At 47.5% G+C, this 19394-nt stretch overlaps 1 long non-coding RNA gene across 4 annotated transcripts in view; it reads left to right on the top strand.

Annotated features, from left to right (window-relative positions):
• Positions 1-19104, top strand: part of LOC140646453 (uncharacterized) — a 62940-nt gene extending 43836 nt beyond the window's left edge. For 3 of the 4 annotated variants that reach the window (XR_012040439.1, XR_012040441.1, XR_012040443.1), the window contains one exon: positions 17969-19104. This is a non-coding gene — a long non-coding RNA (uncharacterized lncRNA). Of the gene's footprint in view, positions 1-1053; positions 1327-17968 lie in introns of those variants that run through there. The other variant, XR_012040440.1, reaches the window with a different exon arrangement.
• Positions 19105-19394: the final 290 nt, after the last annotated feature.

The following is a 19394-nucleotide window of genomic DNA, read 5'->3' as shown; positions in this document are numbered from 1 at the left end:
TATGGCACGTTTGCCTGAAATTCCTTCTTCCCTCCTGAGGATCTCAGGCAGCTCATGTCTGGTTTGCATCTGAACTCTTGTGTCTCTGACACAGGTAAGGGTCTCCATGCCCCATTGGTTTCTTTTTGCTGAGCAGGAGCCTGTGATTTTTTTTAAAATCTTATTCCCATGGTTGGAGAAGGTTCTGTTTTGCCAGATCACCAAACCGTCAGCATGGAGATGCCAATTATCCATATGTCCCTAAGTAATTAGCTGGATAGGGTCCAGTGTGTGGTATTCAAGAGCAGTCAGTATCATTCCTTGGTTTTGTCGGATTGGTGTAACTTGTTGTTTGTTGAAAATGATTTTCTGCTCTTAACAACCATCTCTCTTCTCAACACTGTTCTTTTTCCTTAGTTTCCTTACCAGCAGGAAACACATTTATGATGGCAGATATGAATATGAATAATAGACCTTCAGTTTTCCAGATTTCAACTTAAATGTTGTCTACTTTTTACACTTCAACAAAAGATATCTAAAATATTGTGAGAAGGTCTGTCATTTTCTTGAGAAACTCTGTTAAAAAATAATTGTCGGTTCCTCCTTTTTCTCCATGCCAGTATTCTCTGGCAGGCAGGGTTTTTTTTCTGGTGGGGGGACACAGAGATACCTGTTTTCTTTTTAGCGTGCAAGGCCTATGGGCCAGGGATCGCACAGACTTTTAAACTAGCGAAGGGAGAAGCATCGAAGACACTCCTCGGTCGTCATCACGATTAACCTGAAGCTGTTAGCCAGAGCTGCATTTCATGAGCCCAAAGCTTTGCTGTGCAGGAGGCTTTAGCTGCAGCGAGGAGTGCCGCTTTAGAGACAAGCTTCCAGACTCTAAACAGCAAGTCTGTTGCAATAACTCTGTTGATCAAATAAAATTTCTGTTCACGGTGCAGAGCCAAAAACAGTTTTTGATTGCAGCCTTGAGGGGTATTTCTTGGCTCGTGGTTGATGTTTTAAGCAATGTGCAGCTCTACAAGTAATTACCAATGTTTGAAATCTCTTCCTTCTTATTATTATCCTCAGAGATGTGGAATGAAGACTATTTACCTTTCCCTCATAGTTCATTATGATTATTAAGCCATAGGAATGAGGACACGTGCATGAGAGTTGGATATAGCAGACCTGTTCTGGCCGTGTCAACATTATTTCCCGAAGAAGAGAGTATATTCAGAAATATGGCCAAGTTTTCCTTTTATCACTTTCTTCTCCTAACTGTATTTGTGTACAAAGATTTCAAGATTTCACAATGCTATGTTATATATGCACTGTTTGCTGAAGCAGTAATATGAGGTTTCTCATTGCCACATTACCAGGACACTTGAAAAAGTCCCTTTGTTAATAATCTGTTGCCTTATACCTTCAGATTCCAGTGTCTGGTCTCACCTCTGCTTGCCATCTCAGCTGCCTTCTCCTCCTCACTGGATTTAGAGCTATTTTAGTTTTCCCACCTGCCCCCCCAGGCCCTACCAGCTCCTTTAAAATGGATCCTCAGGCCATCTCTGCGAAGTAAGGAGCAACCAAGGCCCCGGCATCGATGGGTGGTGTAAGCGCTTGCAGATGTGTCCACACTGCACCCCACAGCAGCTGTTTGCAGCTGGTATCACCACCTGCTGCTGTGCAGTGCCATGAGAGGTGCTGATGAGGGTAGGAAGGGGATTATATTTGCATTAACACTGGGTTACGTGGCAGCAAAAGAGCAAAGACTTCAGCCAGGCTTTGACCAACCTGGCTACACTGATCCTAGTGCCGGGGGCAGCTGGGGCTCTGCAGGCCACCTTCACTTGGTGCAGTGTAGGGACATCCTGAAGTCCTTCATGGCTTTCTAGCTACATGGTCGGGCCCCGTTTTCAGAACAGACTCGTTTACTTGAGACTTCCACATACTTACAGTGACATTCAGGCTCCTCCACGCCAAAATCTTTTTGGAAAATGCAAGTTACTGTTATAAATCGCCAGAGGCACTGGAGGAGTTACTGTCACATCTGAGGTCTGCAAGTGTTAGTTCTTTTAGCCCCTTTTTCAGAGGATGGGGAGATCGCAGTGGTGAAGATGCTGCTGTTGATGGCAATGGGAACAGAGAGCTCAACCTGCAATGGGTGCAGAGCCTGAACCGTCCTCTCCTTCCCAGATCCTTTTAAATTTAGGCTTGGCAGGTTGCTGTGGAGGAACATGGCCACCTGATAGATTTGTGCCCTAGATGGAGAGGACTGAAATTTCATAGGCTATTTATCTGTCTCATTTCATAAGCACTACGTCCACCTTTAAATATAAATGAGATGTCTGTATAGCCCATGTGCACTTTCATGCCATACAACTTTTCTCCTGAAAAGCAAGATTTTGCCTACTCTGAAGAATGTGGGTTTTTGCTGGACACATCAATTTGCACCTTCTCCCTGTTGTACATATCCTTTATCCTCTGCTTCCAGGTCACTGTGACACTACATTGGAGTCTGCAGGAGCAGGGACTGTCTCATGACTTGTTCATGTAGCACCTACAAAAGTGAGATTTTAATCTAAACACACTTCCCTAGTACATAATATGCAATAAATTGGCATAATGAAAATGGATAAACTGGGAACGCAGCTCATTGTGGAAATAGTACCTAATATGGGAATAAATCCTAACTCCTCAGGGTTCCAGTGCTCCTTTTTGCTTTGCTCTGAGCATTCAAAAGCATGCTCACTGCAAGATGGTTTGTGTTAGGAATGATGACATTTGCTTAATTAAATTTCAAAAAATATCTAAGTGGCAGCCTTACTGGGCCAGAGTCAAGAACTTTTCTTTTCCATGTTTTCTGGTGCTTAGACAATGTTGTTGGTTGGTGGCTAGCTAGTTTTCAGTTCATACATTTAACATCACATTGCTGACAGCAAATACAATTTAACTCTTCACTCCAGAAGCCTTATCAATACAAATCTATTGTTATATCCTAGTTATGCTGCACTAGGAAAAGAGAGAGCAGCATTAACTAATAATTCTATAGATATGTGGATGGCTCTTTTAAATAATATAAGCAGGTATTTTGTCAGAGGGATTCTACTGACTTTGCTAATGTCACTGCTACGGTCCCCAGGAGACAATACTGATAACCAGGATCATGCTGCATGGGACTCTGAACAAGGAACAAAACACACATGCTCCAAAGGAGGTGACTGCAAGAAATAATGGATTGATACAGGCAGGATAGTAGCACCAGGAGCAGGTAGAGCCAAATGTAACATATAGTGCTTACTTGGGCTTTTTCCTGGTAGCGTTGCATTCTGACCTATCCACTGCTTTAAAAAACAATACCCAAGATCTTCTCCGTAGGTAGGTCAGGACTGAGTTGTCTTTTAAGCAGCAGCAGATGTTCAGATACCAGTAGGACCATGTAAAGCTGTGTGTACATATAAAATGTTGTCAGCTCCCAGCACTGACTGGGTACTCCTCCAGCTCCAAAGCACGCATACAACCCAGTACGTGTCGCAGCCCCCCCAGCACTCATGCCAGTCTCCCTGCCAGCTGAAAATGTGGTACATGCAGGTGGGCTTTCTAATTGCAGCACATTCCAGCGAGGTGCAGTATTGGGTGCTAGTGCATACCTGAGGGAACTGCTGCTGCTCCGTGTCATCCTTCCCTGATGCCATCTTTGCCATCCCTTTTGTCTCCATTCAGTCTGTTTTAATTAGGACCATCATAGCTGCCACAATACCACTGCTGCCAAGAGCTCCCCAGAATGGCTGGGTACCTGGGACAGTGAGCAGCGGCTGCGGGACTGCTGTCTGCCAGGTGAGGACAACAAATGGAGCTGGCAGGAGCAAGTCATCGTAGGCTGAATGTAGTTTGGGGTGAGAAGGCTAGCACAGGCACCCCGGCTGCCGGCATGCTGTTGGGTGGGGAGAAGCCCTGAAGCAGCACTTCTGTGCCATGCCTTCACTTTGAGGTTTGGATCTGGCCTTGAGGGCATCTCAGAGCCCTGGGAGGCATTGAGGGTGACACTGGGGCTGCGTATGCTGTCAATTCAATATGGCATTCAGAAGGCAAAAGTAAAGCTTTTGGTCAAGGAAACAGCAATTAGTGGGGAAGTGCTTAAAACTGGGAAGAACAGACAGACAGAACAAGTAACCCAGATGCATCCAACTGGACAAAACAAGTTGTGTATAAACAGTCTCTAAAACTGTTTACAAAGTCTAAAAGAAAGAGAAAATATAAAAGATTTTTTTTTTCTTCTGCCTGAAAGCAGAGGACACAGACGCTAGTTCTTTGTCCCTTCCACCAGTGTTGGGCAGTTTGCGGCTGGTGGTGACATGGTCTGTGCCTGTGGTGATTTGGGGTGTGGGGCTCCCCATGCTCTACAAACACTTCCATTAGTCATCTAGCCATTTCTGCAGTCTCTGCCAGATGCATCAGGAGAAGCATAGCCAAACACAGGCTCCCACTCATTTGACTTCTTTCTCTCCTGCTCTTCGCTGTTTTAGGAGCACCAAATCCTCCACTGCCCTGAAGCAATCAGTCATTAACAACAACCTTGCTATTGCCAGGGTGCTTCTCAAGCCTTTGCAGTCAAGGATACTTCTGGGAAAGACAGAAGACAAATTCAATTTTCAGCTGCTACAAAAAGGGATGAATAACCATTTAAAAACCCTATGTTTTTATTTTTACCCACTACCTACACAGGGCAGCACCGCAGGGCCACAGCACTGCAGAGGGATAGCTTGTCAGAAGCTCTAGCCACTGCTGTCATGATGAGTTTACTCTGCAAATAGGTCCCCTTTTCCCAAGAGAGGGGAACTTGGCAGGGGAACATCCAGAAGATGCAAGGGGCTAGCAAAGAGGAGTTTGCTAATCTCTGGATTTGCTAATGGAGTTGCTAATCTCTCGCTAGAGAGAGCAGTTGCTTCAGACAGCCAGAGGATGCTTTGTGGTCCCTCTGTTAGCAGAAATGGAGCCTGCTGGGGTGCCTGTGGAGTGGAGTGCATGGGTGGAAGCAGTAATAAAGCCACTACAGCCAGGAACCGCAAGTGAACAGAAGCTGCTGCAAGGAGGCATGGTCAGTTGACAACAAGCAGAAATCCCTGCAGCAGTTGCCTCCTGCCCTGGGATCTCTCTTCTTCTACCATTTACCTCTGAGTGAAGCAAGTCAACGCTCATGGCTAGACCATGTTCGCTGGACCACAAGCCACGTTTCCAAGGCAAAGGGGGGTTGGAGGAGAGCACAACATGCTGCTGCTGGCTGTGGGAGTGGGAGGCAACATGGAGGAGGGGCTCGGATTTCTTAACGCTTACTGTTAGTTTCTTGGAAGCCACCAGCTTATTAAACCAGCAGAGGAAACCTTGCTTGCCTTTTTTTCCTCTCTATGCATGGATAATGACACCCATTTTAAATTACCCTCCTTAGAAAGGTAGGGGAGTATGCCAAGAAAAGAAAAACATGGTGGAAGAGCAGGAGGCGAAGCGTGCAGCACTCAGCAGAGCTGCTTTGCCTTTCCTTGTTGCCCCCTATTCACTAGAACCAGCCTCAGCTTTGGTTTCCCAGGTCGCAAAGGCAGCTTTTTTGAGCTCCCTGGTTTCCCAAGGCAGGTGTAGGGCCAGCAGAGTCTTCTTCGTACCTCTCACTTGTGTCCCAGTGTTCTCCTCAGCGTGGAGCTCAGAGACACTTTTTTGGGCATCCCACGACATACCTGGCAAGGAGTTGATAATTAGGATGGGGTGGGTGGTCATCCCCACCTCTGACAGCCCATTCCATCCTACAGGAGGAACAGAAGATGTTGGAGAATATTTGTGCCGTGGGACAATGTAGTGATACAACTGTCAGAGGTCCTTTGCTTGACTCTGTGCTGCTTTTTGCCCAGCTTGTCCACTTCAGCTTTTGTTACAGTCTGGTCGTCGCAGTCAATTCTCCCCTTGAGGTTAAGAGATCGTCTTGCTCTAGGTAGAAGCATGGGACTTCAGCCTGTGCATGTGCACATCTCCTGTGTCTTCCTGGAGCCCAAACTGACCTGGTGGAGTTCAAAATTGTGGCCACCGTGGCCCCACGCAAGATGTGGGATTGCCCTGAGAACAGGTACTGCCCCAAATGTGAGGGACTGTCCGGTCTTGCTTTCTGACCCTGGGTGACTGAAAGCTTGCCTCTGCCAAAGGGATAGTGGTTCACAGCTGAGAAAAATCCTGTGCTTGCTTTTAATATTTTGTGAAGCCAGATGTTTGAGACAATTTGTTTCCAGAGCTTTCTGTAGCAGACCATGGCTGAACGTGTGAGCAGAAGAAAGAAGGTTTCCAAACCAATTTTCTGAAATGTTTTCTAAACACTGTTTCAGGATTTTCAGACTGCAGGACCAGATCCTTAGCTAGCATAAGAGGGCAGGGGTCCACGGAGCTGAACAGCATTCATCTTCACTAGGAAAAGCACAGAAACACAGAAATGTTGGTTGGAAGGGTCCTCTGAAGGCCCAAGCTCATCCAGTTTCCCGCTTAACACAGGACTATCACACTAGGTCAGGTCAGCCTTAGCGTTGTCTATCCAAGTCTTGAAAGCCTCCAAGGACGGAGAGTCCTGCTGTCTGGGAGATGTTTTCCCTAATGCCCATTCTCATCTCCCATGCTCCAGCCTGGGCTCGTTGCCCCTCATTTTTCCATCTGCTGCTCGCAGGAGGCGTTGGGCTCTGTCAGTCGTGTAACTCCCATCGAGGAGGCGTGATTTGCAACAGGCTCCTGTTAGATCGCCTCTCCACCTCCCCATCTCTGGACTAAACCCACCCAGCTCCCTCAACCTCTGCTCGTAGCTTGTGCGCTCTGCCCCGACCACCTCGGTATCCCTCTTACTGGGCCCGCTCGCACCGAGGGGTCCAAAGCCACACGGCCTGTCACCAGCGGCCGCCAAGGAAGAACAGCTCCCCTCGCTCTGCCGGCTGCGTGCCTCTCCCCGCAGCCCACCGGGCAGTTTGTCCCCTTGGTGATGCCAGCACACCCTAGGCTCAAACAGGGTGCGACTGGAATTTGTAGCAACGGGAATAGGAGCAGAGGTTTCATGCACTGCACTGGAGATAGTACAGTGAGCAAGCAGTTTCAAAATCCAATTTCATAGGCACAGAGATTACATTAATCTCTTTTAATAGCTAAACAATTCAGTTTTCAAGATAGGACAAAACATGGGATATTCTTGACAAAACTGGCGCTTCAAAGCTGCCTACATCAGATTTAAAATCCTAACTCCTAAGCTCCTAATGATAGAACTGATTGTATCTTTTCAGACAGTAGCACTAGAAAACTGTGTTTAATCTCCTCTTTTTATAACACACGGTAGCTGCCTGGGCTTGCCTGTTGGGAAGCAAATGTAGATTGACTTTGCCTTCAAATACCATATGAGGAAACTCACTCAGCCCTCACCAACTGATCTCGGGGGCCTGTGGAATGATAAAAGCTCAAGTTATCAAAGTATCTGTAAACTGCCTTCTGATTTCTAGCTGGAGCACCTCCCTGAATCTGGACCCTTTGATTTAAGGTGGCTGCTTTCTTTCACCATGTCTCAACAGGCAGAAAAGGGCATAGTTTTAATTCCTGTTGGCTCAGTCACATTAGCTCAACATGAATGAAAAGCCTTCTTCACCTCCAGAAACGCAGAACTGAGTGTGGATCTACATTAGAAACTTCTGCCCATGTAGTAAGTACCTTGTAATATACAGGGATGTTTCCATACTGCCAAAAATACCAGTGTAAAAGTGCTTTTCTTGTTGACACTGTTTTGCTTAGGGAACCAAAATTAGCTCTCCTGGGGAAGGCACTATTTATTGGGCTAGACTGCATGTTTTCAGAGAATTTGCAAGTTTTTTGGTCTAGGCATATCCATTTCGGGCTGATTTTCAGTGTTTGTGTTGTGATTTCGGGCTCTGACAAATGAGCTCTAGCAAATGATGGTGAGGTGACTGAAGAGGTGACCCACCCAGCTGTTCATTGCTGCTCCGCTGGCAAAGATTACTGTCCCTGCAGCAGAGTTGGCAGAAGACAACATATGTCCAGGGCAGAGCTGCTCCAAATGGCCTTTTAGTTGAAATCTCCAAGGAGGTGGGATTAGACTAGACAGAAGACTGTCAACTGGAGATACTGAGATGTTGTCCATAATGGTTTAGGCCCATCAAGACCAGCACTGCTGCCATGCCTCATGTCTTTATGGCTTCTGCCCCATGTTTCTGTCCCCTCTTTGCACTAGAATGGGCAGTCGTCTGATCCTAATAGGAGATGATTCAGGGACTTCAACCAGCCAAATGATCTCCTCATTCACTTAGAAGGAGTGTGGGGGACTAAAACACCACCAATTTCTATCAGCTTAATCATGATATCTCTCTCTCGGGCGACGGTACAAGTGTCCTCCTGGTGTCTCAGCTCCATTCTAGCCTTTGGTGGTACAGTGATATCAAGCAACATCAGGTCTTCATCTGCTCATCTGTTTTCCAACCAAATGGTAATCTGAGGCCAGAGGCTCCCCCGATGCTCCTGTATGGCCAGCTAGCAAGGCCTCTGCTGCCAGGGGAGTTATCCCTTACCCGTCAGCTGTAATCCCCGTCTTGCTGTAGGAGTAACCTGCTGTAGTAGGTGGCACTGCGTCAGAAATGGGGCTGCCGTTAGCGGTTGTCTCCTTCCTCTCCCGACTTGGAGGGTGGCTAGCCAGAGACTGCCCTTGCACCCTGATGCTGCAGCAAGCAGGAGCCACTGCAGGAGGAAGTCAGGACTGGCTCTGATCTGAGCAATATGGCCAGGCTAAAATGCATGAGAGTTTTCCTCTCCCTGGCCCGTTACTAACATGGAAAAAATCAGTGGGAAAAAGACTGGTCCTTAAATATACAATGAGCCTTTCCCCACCCATTACCACCTAACCGATAAGCTACTCCAGGCTATCTTGTTTATGTTTATGAGTGCTTAATACCTCTTAGCATTTGCGTTTGCCTTGAAGCTACAGGCAGCTATGTGCTGTAGTGTGCTAAATATTTGTGCCACAAACAGATGTTTGAAGATCTGCTTTGAAGCAAATCTTTACCCTCTAGATTCTCTCCCAAGACTTCTCAGGAACAGTACACATCACTATATTCAGAGCAAAGTCTTGAAGGGCAGGGAGAGAGGAGATACATAGGAATAGTCAGTAGCGCAGCAGGAACGCATACATCTCTGTTGCATAAAACCTTCACAGCAGCAGTTTGGGTATCAGAGTTTTCATAAACAATTCATTTGCAGGGCCTCATTCTTATAAAGCAATCTCTGCCCCATGCAGGTCTTTTAGGCTTGCTGTGACTCACTAGCCAGATTCTTGTCACCCTCAAGAGCTATTGCCTGTAACCTAAATAATCTCCCCAACATCAAAAATCTCAGAATGAGCAGAGATGGTAAAACCTGAGTGGTATGCATGGATGGCTCTTGCTTAGATGTATTGCTTCTGTCCGCTGCTCACAGGGATGCAAAGGCTTCACAGGGCAGACACAAGTGGCATTAAATAATTTGACTGTCAGAGTCAAAACCTCAATTTAGAGTCAAAAACTGTGAGATACCCCATGATACTGCGTGCCACATGCAAAGTAATGGGGAAGGTTAAACAGCCTCTGCCTCAGGCAGCTCCCAATTTATGTCAAGATGCAACAGAAAACCTGAGAGGGGAAAGGTAAGATGGTAGCGGCGAAACCAGCCAGGATTGTGCGGTGATTGCTGTGTGGGAGGTTGCAGCCAGGACTCTCAAATGACTTAAACCACTGTGGTATGGCTTTGGTTTTGTTTCTTCTTTTCTCACGTTTTGGGGGAGAAGGGGGTGGGTGTGTCTGGAAGTTCAGGTGCTAGCTTGGGACTTAGATGATCTACGTCCAGGTTTCTGCCTTGCCACTGACTCCCTGGGGTAAGCTGCTCCCATCCCCTCTGCCTTTTGCCCCTCATTCTCCAAGGAAGAACAGCACTTCCACACGCCCGAGGCACATGAGTTTAATACTTCAAAGCCTGTGAGGCACTCGGGTATGGTATGAGAGACAACCATATCAGGCCCTGAAGAGATTCACTCTGTATTACCTTTAGACTGTACGCCTTGGACAGCAAAGGGAATCCTTCAGAGCTCTCAGTGTAGCTGACTTCCAAATGCAAAGCAATGTTTGACCTGAGCTACACAGGGAACTGATGTTCTGCTGTAAATCTCTCTAATTCACTCTGCAGAACGCTTTCCCTTCACTCTGCTTCGTTTCACCTCTCTTGCAGTTCTTGCTTAAAACATGAAAATTATTCGTATCTATTTTTATATCATTCATTTTCTTTTCCTAGTAACCACTCTTTTGTCTTGCCTAATTCCACTTCATCTGAAACTGTTCTTCTTCCCTTCCTCCTCCTCCTCATCCATGAGCTTAGGTGGGAGCCACCCATTGCTGGGATATACCTGCTAGGACTGTGAGGGCAGGTAAATCCCAGGATTTACAGACCCTTTGCAGCGAGGAGTGGCTGGCTGGGGCTGGTCGCAGGGTATATGCAAGAGGGCACTGCTTCCCGGCTCCTGCATCCCGCTCGGTGTCCGGGTGAGGCTGAGGTGAGTGGTTATTCCTTCCTTCTGCGCCTGCTCGCCATGTGCAGGAGAGGCCGGTGGCTGCTGAGCAAGGAGCTGGGGAGCAGCTTGGCTCCTTGACAGGCTGAGCCTCTGAGAAGTGCTGCGGTGCAAAACAGGAGCTTGCTGGAGGGACAGCTGGGGACAGAAAGGGGAAAAAAAACCCAACAGTATGGGATTGCTGTGGATTCAAGCCAAAGGTACTGTCTCTGCCCTCTCCTTACCTTTTTTCTTTTCCATACTCGCAAGAAAGGAGGTCTCACAGCTAAGATATTAGCATGGGACTCAGGAGACTTACTTGGTTTACAGAGTTAGTTTTCTTTGGTTTAGATCCCTGAAACGGTGTCCATAGGGTGGGAGTCAGCAAAGTGCAAAGGCAGGAGTGGGAGCACAGGACCAGAGCCGGGGAGGAGCCCATCCACATCTACAGCAAGAAGCTGTTAGACTGGCTGAGATGTGACATGAAACTGCATCTTCCAGGTGGTGGGGCCAGCCATTTTGTCATCCTGTGCTCCTGTGCCCTCTTGTTAAGAGAGAACAAGATTTTCTTCCCTTGTAGGGGTGAAGACTGGGACGATGAAAGACTCTAGTAAGGACTGTAGCCATCATCACAAAAGTGCCTGACTAGGAGCCTTGCAGCCTTGCAGCCACTTGCTGTACCCCTCTTTACTCAACACCCTCCAAAGTGGCCTAAGTGGGAGAAAAGATGCCGTTCTGGGGGACAGCGGACTGCTGTGCTTTCCCATAAGGACTATGCTGCTTACATTAGTGCTGCAGGGAACAAATCTTGTCAGAGGTGGCGGGCCCTGCAAGTCATTTACAGCAGATTTCCTTGAGGTAGCGATGAAATCCGTTATGTTTTTGTTTGACATCTGCAACCCCAGCGGAAAGAAAACAGTGTGACTCTTACCTTGCATTTGCAGCTGAACCCTTATCAAGGCCAGAAAAGAAGATGCACCTCTATTTTTTTTTATCTTGTGCAGGTACAAACAGTGTTTTTCTGGTGCAAATTGAGAGGTGTAGGGCTCTGTGGGAGCGATCTGCTTCTAGGAATTTATTTCACGTGGCTGTGAGTGCTCGGCAAGAAAGAATGGGAAAAAAGAAACAGGCCCAAACCTCCAAATAACTCTGAAAGAGTGAAAGAGCCTAGCAATGAGTCCTCACGGCTCCTGCTTCCCCAAGAGAATGGAACCCTTTCCAAGGGAGCGGATATAGCTACTGCCACTGTTAGCATTTTCTGTTTTGTTTCTTAAAGAAAAGCCAAATTACACTAGGAAGTATCATCTGCCCAATTTTAAGTTGAAACAAATAGTCTTCAGTTTTGCCTTTAATTTCCTGTCCAGTGCCAGTTTTCCTGGGCCCAACATGGGTCTTTTTTGAAATGCTCTGAGAATTTTGGGGCTGGGAAGGCAGGTTCCTGGCCCCGTCGACGCCGTCCACGGCAGCTGATGAAACGCAGAAGAGCTCCAGCAGCCAACGAGCCTGCATCCCGGCAGGCTGGCTCTCCTCTTTTGCCCTCGCCGGCTGCTCTCAGCACAGGGTTCCTTGCTCAGTCTCTCCTTTCAAGGAGGGACTATGTCCATTTCCCTTTTAGAAAAGGCAATTTTTCACATTGTCCTTGTTTGAAATAAAATACTGTGTTTCACTGGCAGCAGTGAAAAGAGAGGGCTAAGTGCTCTCTGGCGTGTGCTGCGCTGATGGGATGAGGCTGGGCCATGAGTCCAGCAAGTTTTGCTCATTTCTATACCGTGTAGCGGTAAGCCGGCATGTACGGTATTTTTCCTTTACCCTAGAGCTTCGTCCCAGGACCCTGCCAGTAATTTGATCCTGCTTTGATAAGCCATCACACAGACATGACATGGAACTGTAGTCATAATGACCTGTGTTAATTAAAAATCGAATGACACTTTCTCAGGAGAAAGTTCTTTAGTTCCAGTGTTTTCCTACGATAATTATACCAAGCCAGCCTATTACCCTCCCCTGTAGTTTCATTTATTGTTCACTATGTCTGAACTCCTGCATACCGTTGCACTGCATTATTTTGTCATGTTCCACCCCATCATTTCAAAATAGGTTGCCTATTTGCTTAAAAGTACAGCAACAGCTTTAAAGCCTTGAGGAGAGAGATGCCGTATCTTTACTGTGATGATGTACCGTCTGCCAGTTCAATTTCACTGCCTTGCAGCACCAAATTGAGAAACACTTTGACTCTTTGTCTCCCCTGGCTTCTAAAATAGCAAGAGATAAACAGGAAAAAAGGGAAGAAAGGGAAGACACCTTCTGTTTGATATTGTTCGACTCTCAAGTCAGTTTGGGCTCTGATATTAATAACTTCCTGTTTTGTTGTAAGGCTTCTGACAAATTAAGAGCCTCCATGTGCGTTGGCATTTCAGCCTGAACTTGGGCAACTACATGACTAGCGTGTTCTTGGGCTCTGGGCTACAAATTCCAGTTTTCTGCTTACCTTCAGGTCGAAATTCTAGAATTGGAAGTCAAATCACTAAAAATCAGGTGCCTAAACCACAGTTAGCTGCCAAAAGAAAAATGACCTTACTGTCGCAACGGTTGAACACCTGCAGACCCTGGAAGTATCATGGGACTTGAGAGGGCAGAATCTGTACAAATCAGACTAATTTTATGGAGGAACTCAAATAAGGATCCTAATTTGAAATTCTGGACTTCTGTTCATTGCTGAGGATGAGCTCAGTAGCTAGAAACAGAAAAGAGGATCTGGAAGAATGTGGAGAAAGGTGCATTTGTGTAATATCACTTGTGCAACATGCTTGTGAAATGTGGTGCATGTTGCATTGCATCATTTTTCACATGTGCTTAAATTAGTAAGACTCTTTCTTTTCCAGCTATCCAAATAACTTTCCCTGTGAACTGAACTATTTCCTGTGGATAATACACTGTTTTGCTAGCTGCTGGAGAGGTGGAGTCCCCCGCATGCCTAATGCCTGAGCACTGCCCGTGGCTGCTGCTCTGCGTAACCAGGAACCATCTCCCAGTCACGGTGTGCGACAGCACAGCTTGGACTTAGCAGTTCTAAGAGATTTAAAAATCAAACCAGCTAATCAAGATTTAAAACGGCGCTGGATTGAAAAGACTAGCAAGTGGTCCAGCCGTGAGTTAATTCATTAGTTGCAGTAAATATCGCTAGAAGAGCTTGTCAAAAGGAAATACGGAGCAGCTGAAAAGAAACGTCCCTAAAGTGAATGTCAAAGGCTTTTGCAGCTGTCAGCCAGTGGACTGGGAGACTCTGGGCTTTGGAGAGAAGACAAGGGTGAAAGAAATAAAAATTTGAGTACAGAGGATAAAGTACCAGTTCCCACTGGGTTATTATAAAGGAAACAATCTTACCACTACAGGGACCTAATTAGAGACTGAATCTCAAAACTGTCTAATATCTCCTCCAGGACACCGAGAAACCCAAACTAGCTAAAGCAGTCCGTTCAGACCAGCAGCATTAGGAGGCTCTGCTGCCTCAGGGGCACCCTGAAATGCCAGGTTCATATAGCTGTGGTCATTTCCAGTGTTCTTGAATCCTGTAGTCTGTTCAGCACTCACTTTGGACCAGGGGAGCAACTTCATTTTCTTGCCTGGCCAGCACAGCAGCATCCTGGTCCTACAGAAGGCAACAACAGGGTCCCACTGCTGTGTACCCGAGCCTCCTGGAGGAAAGGCACCAGGACCCGTTTTCCCTGGCAAATATAAGAATTAATTGTCAACATTAACAAGAGAGAATTTCACATTTCTATGACTGATCTGATGAATCACTGCTTTTGTTGGTCTCCAAAACATGCAGATCAGGTGTGGGTCCTCAGGCCTTCCTGGAGATGCCAGTGCTGTCAGTCAGTGGTTGCATGCATTGGTTTGCTTAAGCCTTGGTGCAGGGCTCAGCTCTCCCACTTCATTCCAGCTATTGTCTGTCTGAGACACTGTCACCCTTCTTTCCCTCCTTTTGGAAATGTGGAAACACTGGCCATAGTTTGAGCCTAAACTTCCGCAGCAATGCCTGTCCCTGCTCTAGCTGCTCACTCCGACCTCTGAGCTGCAATGCATCACCTCTTCATCGGTGTGCAGAGCAGGGAACTCCCCAGGTTAGGTTGTTTTCTTTGTTTGGTGTTTTTTCTAAGCAGCAACAAGTTTTTGCTGGATTTTAGTTAAGACTGGTCAGTTCTGGGCCCCGGTCCTCAGCTCTCCCCTCCCGGTGCCAGGAAGGGCTGCGTCGGCAGGAGCCGTGCTCTGGTGTGAGTGAGCAGCGGGGTCAGCAGGAAGGAATTATTTTAGCTGGTGTTGCCATTAAAGGCACTTTTAATGTAACCCTGTCCCTGCAGCGTGATTCTGTGCGGGTGAGGCTTCAGGGGAGCGCAGGGATTTCTTCCAGCGTCGCTACTGCTAGCACCCATGTTTTTCTGTAGCAGGATTTTCCAGGCATAAGGAGGGCTGTGCCTACTGAGCCCGCTCAGGGAGCTCAGCGCTCCTGGGAAGAGCGGGGATGGCTGCTTGGCATAGGTAGATGCATCATGTATTGGGGGGCAGTGGTTTACAGGTCTCCTCTGGAGCAGTGAGAAGGTAAGTGACCTGCCCAGAGAGAGCTCAGTGCTGCTAACATCTGACAAGGACATTTTCATAAGCAAGATAAATAAACAGATGCCTTTTTTGCTCTAGGGAGATAATTTCTTCTGTGCTACTAGCCTGAGACCATTTGCTTGGCTTAGCCTGTATTCCTAACATATGCAACAAGGCTTAACCACTTCATTTGAGGCTGTTATTCATTTGGGGCCAATATGAAACTTTTCTGGCATTTCTTTTCCATTTTTCTGGCCCTTACATGTTGCTAATGTATCCACTTCTGTATATGTGTTTTCTTCTCTAACATTTCAGTTGTCCTCTCTTGTAATACTTTAAATCCTTAATTGCCTGATGCTGCAGATGGAGAGTATTAGTTACCTTCCATCACCACTCTGGCCACGATGACTTCCTTTGCTTGACAAGTTGATTACTTTGTCAAGGTGAATGTTAAATCTGTCTGGAGTATCTCTGTGCATCTTGTGCCAGACCGCAATTGCAAGCTGGTTTCTTATCGGACGTGCTGTTTCTCCAGACACAGAATACGAGGAGTAAAACTGGGATTTTGAGGGGCTTTTCTCCCCACTTCCCTACTGATATTGATGTTGCTCCAGTTTATACCAATAGGATTTAGATGGCTATATCTCTAAATGTGAGAAACTAATGCATGGCAAGCAAACCCAACTGATGAAATTCCATTGATAAAGAAAATTCCCATCCTGGCAACCACCCAGCAAAGTCCGCAAGTAGCAATTAGGAGTTAATAATAACTGCACCAAGCCTGCCAAAGCTGCTGGAGATGTGACTAACAGACACCTCCGTGGAGCCAAAGAATTGTTGCAGTGCCTGCTCCCTGCTGCACTGCATCAGCACATCCAGAAGGGCAGCGTCCTGGGTGAGCGGTGGGGCTGAGAGGCTCCCCAAAGTGCCTGTTACAGACAGTAGGGACCAGAAAGGAGCCTTTGCAAAAGCATTGCAAAAATGGCTTAACACTACATAGGCTCATTAAGGTGGGAAAGAAACTTCCTCTCCATTGCATGGCAGGATGTCGCTGGGGTTGGTGTCTCAGATCTTGCCATCAACATGTGAGTTCATAGCTCCCCTTCACAGATCCAGTGCACAGTGTGGGATCCAGTTATGTCTCTGCTTTCCAAAGTGGCTATACACAGCACCAAACCTTGCTTCCTTATGCCATGCACATGCCGCCCAGGCCTCCAGAGACCTTCAAATGGTCGTATTCTGCATGACCCCTAAAAGAGGGTAGACAGCAGTTGCAGCATAGAAGTTGTAGCATTAACAGTGCTTTCAGATTGTCCACTGGATATAATTGAGGCAAAACGGTGAAACCCAAGTAAAATAAATACATTTCATAGTGGTTCCTGAGGGAGAACAGGTCGCATTGTTTGTGAGCTGCAAGCCAGGTCAAGAGGGCTGGATCTTCTGCAGAGAAATTGCTGACATTGGCCCCAAAATGTCATTGTTAAGGTAAGAAAAACATAAAAATTTCTTTTAATTTTCCCTAGTTGATAGGTTATAAGGAAGTGGCATCCACACCACTATAGGTATTAAGAATTTGGGAAACAACACTAAGCAACACGAAGAACAAAATCAGTGGGTGCTTTCTGAGAAGACAGGGAAACTGCGTCCTGTGCTACTGAATGCTTCACGAGCGTAAGTCCTAATAGCTACAGTAGCCAAATGTCACCTGGGATCAGAGTGCAAACTACTCTTTTGTGATATTACTTAGCGAATGTCTCAACTTCTTGAGCTCATTGCAGAAGAGAAAAGAAAAGGTTGGCCAGCATTATTATCTGGTGGTAGAGGAACATTCATTTCTCTAACCACATGCAGTCGCATCTGACTGTCTTGGATATCTGAGCAGGCAGGTCAAAGGAAATCAGTGTGTAGACTTGGTTTTCAAAGGCACCTATTGCCAGTAAACGTGAACTTCATTTTCTTTTAGGAATTCATTTTTCCTGGCATATTGTAACAGAAATAATAAAGTAAACAAAAGCATGGTACACTTGTAAGATGAACCTCGGCACCATACCGTCTACAGCCAAACCAGCTCTGGGTGCAGTGTGAGCACTAAGGGCAGATGTTGGGCCGCTCTTCTCCCTGGCAGATGTGGTCCTGGGGTTGCTCTCCTCACGGGATCCCATAGTGAGACCTTGGTGAAGAGCAAAGACAGGGCTTTTCTTGTGTCATACCACACATGACAAGGAAAGGATGTGTTGGGGCGCCTAGATATTGACCTACCTCAGATCAGCTTCATGCAAGAATGGAAGAAGAGCAACATGCGTCCACCTCCTTTTATTTTTTCCCTGGTGTTTGTGGGAAGGAGGAAAAGCACCTTTTACTGTCTGAGTTTATGACATTCCTGCTCTCCCTGGGTGGAAAGGAAAGGGACCTCTTCTCTCTCTGCCTGTGAGGGAACCACTGACTCTTGGTGTGAGTGATGGGCGAGAAGCTCTCTCAGGGCAGACCTTGTTCTCCCCGGGGACCTGCACCCCAGACACTCCCTGCCCTGGGCTAGTGTGCTGGGACCCCCTGGCCTGTCCCCTCCCGGGGTCCCCCCTCTCCTGTAGCTCCGAGCCCCGCCACTTTCTGTCCTTGGAAAGGCAGAGGTGGGGGAGCAGGCTCCGAGGGGGTCCAGAGGAGCAGAGGGTCTCCATCGGGGGTATCTCCTTGCAGGAGATGAAGAAAGTGTCTCTGCTGCGGGGGCCGCAGGCACGAGCAGTCACGCGTTTCCCTCTGCAGCCGGCAGCACTCTGCTTTTTCCCGTCATTTATTACCTGACGACTGTTTTCACATGTTTCCCTCCAGGCCGGAAGCCAGGAGGGCTGGCGGGGCACAGCCAAGGACGGCAGCAGTGTCCTCCCACCGAGGACGGTGACCTCTGGCCCCGGGCGCACAGCATCCATCCCCACCGCTCACCCGACCCTCCCCTTGAGACCTACTTTTGCTGGGAAAGGCAAGGTAACCTCACCACTGAAAATAGCTGGGACGGCAGCCAACGGAGATTAATGGCATCATTAACGTCCCCCGTTTATTTATAGGCTTAAAAATGCCTCGGACCTGCAAACTTTGCAGAGTTGCTCTGTGTAGCGCAGGGACTCCCAGGCCTCCTGCTTCTGCCTTTCTCCTTCCTGCTATTTCCTCCTGATCACTGGGACTGTAAAACCTCTGGAGCAGGGACTGTCTCTCATTGTAAACCTACTTTGTAAACCTTCCTAACTAGGGGGACACACACAGATATTTTTTTTTGCCATGAATGCTGTATTTGTCTGGTCTCCTTCCTCCACCCAACTCTTTCTGTGCTCACTGTGTCCCGTGGCCCCTCTTCGGGAAAATTCTCTTTTTGACGAATTCCTGAGGCACGGGCTGAGCAGTCGTCACAGGAATTAGTGATTTTCCATGTTGGGTTTTAAACTGTGAGCTCTGTGGGAGGAGGACTGGGAATCTCATAGCTGTGGAGAGCACCTAGGACATGTGGGCCCCTAGTGAGACGTGCAGATGTAATTAATGACCATGGAGGTCTTCCTATGGGAGCCAGCAGAGCCAGCCCAGCTCCCAGGTCCTCCAGGAACCTCACGGGACTGGCAAGAAAAGAAAAAAACCATCCTGAGTATGCTGGCCCCAGAAGAGGAGTTTTTGGCACGTGAGCAGTGGCCGCACCACCTGGCCTGTTTCCCAGCGCTCGGCGAGAGGTAAGCGAGGAAGGAAGCTTGTTGTCAGCAGGCACAAATCCAAGGGATCGGCTGTGTGACTGGGACATGGCTCCACGGGTGGGAGAAAAAAAGTAAAAATGCCTGTAGGGACCCCTCCCACCCAGAAACATGGATAACCAGTGTGGCACCTCATGGAGGTGAGGTTGCTTCAGAGGGCAAACAGCCTTCACTTTACTGTTGTTTTTTTGTTGTATCAATCTGAGATAAACTCCTGTGTTGGTCTCGCCTTGGCCCTCTGTCTTCTAGGGGCTGAAATAAAGAACCGGCAGAGAACCGCTCAAATCGATGTTGTCTTTTTTTGTCTGGGCAACGAGACTACTTCAGGGCAGAGTAAAGGAGGCCAAAATGCTAGAAGGAGGATTTCTCTGCCATGGCCACTACAGGTGAAACCACAACCCTGGGATCCCCTCAACGCCCCCCGTGTCTGGTGGGTTCAAGGCATCTCCGTGCCTTGCTTTCCCCTTCCCCTCTTTTCCACTTGGCTCCAGGTCCCCTCCATCCCCTCCTGGTCAGGACCCCTC

The sequence above is a fragment of the Ciconia boyciana genome, chromosome 1 (genome assembly GCF_034638445.1).
Source record: "Ciconia boyciana chromosome 1, ASM3463844v1, whole genome shotgun sequence".
Lineage (NCBI taxonomy): Eukaryota > Metazoa > Chordata > Aves > Ciconiiformes > Ciconiidae > Ciconia > Ciconia boyciana.
This window is presented reverse-complemented; position numbering and strand designations above follow the sequence as displayed.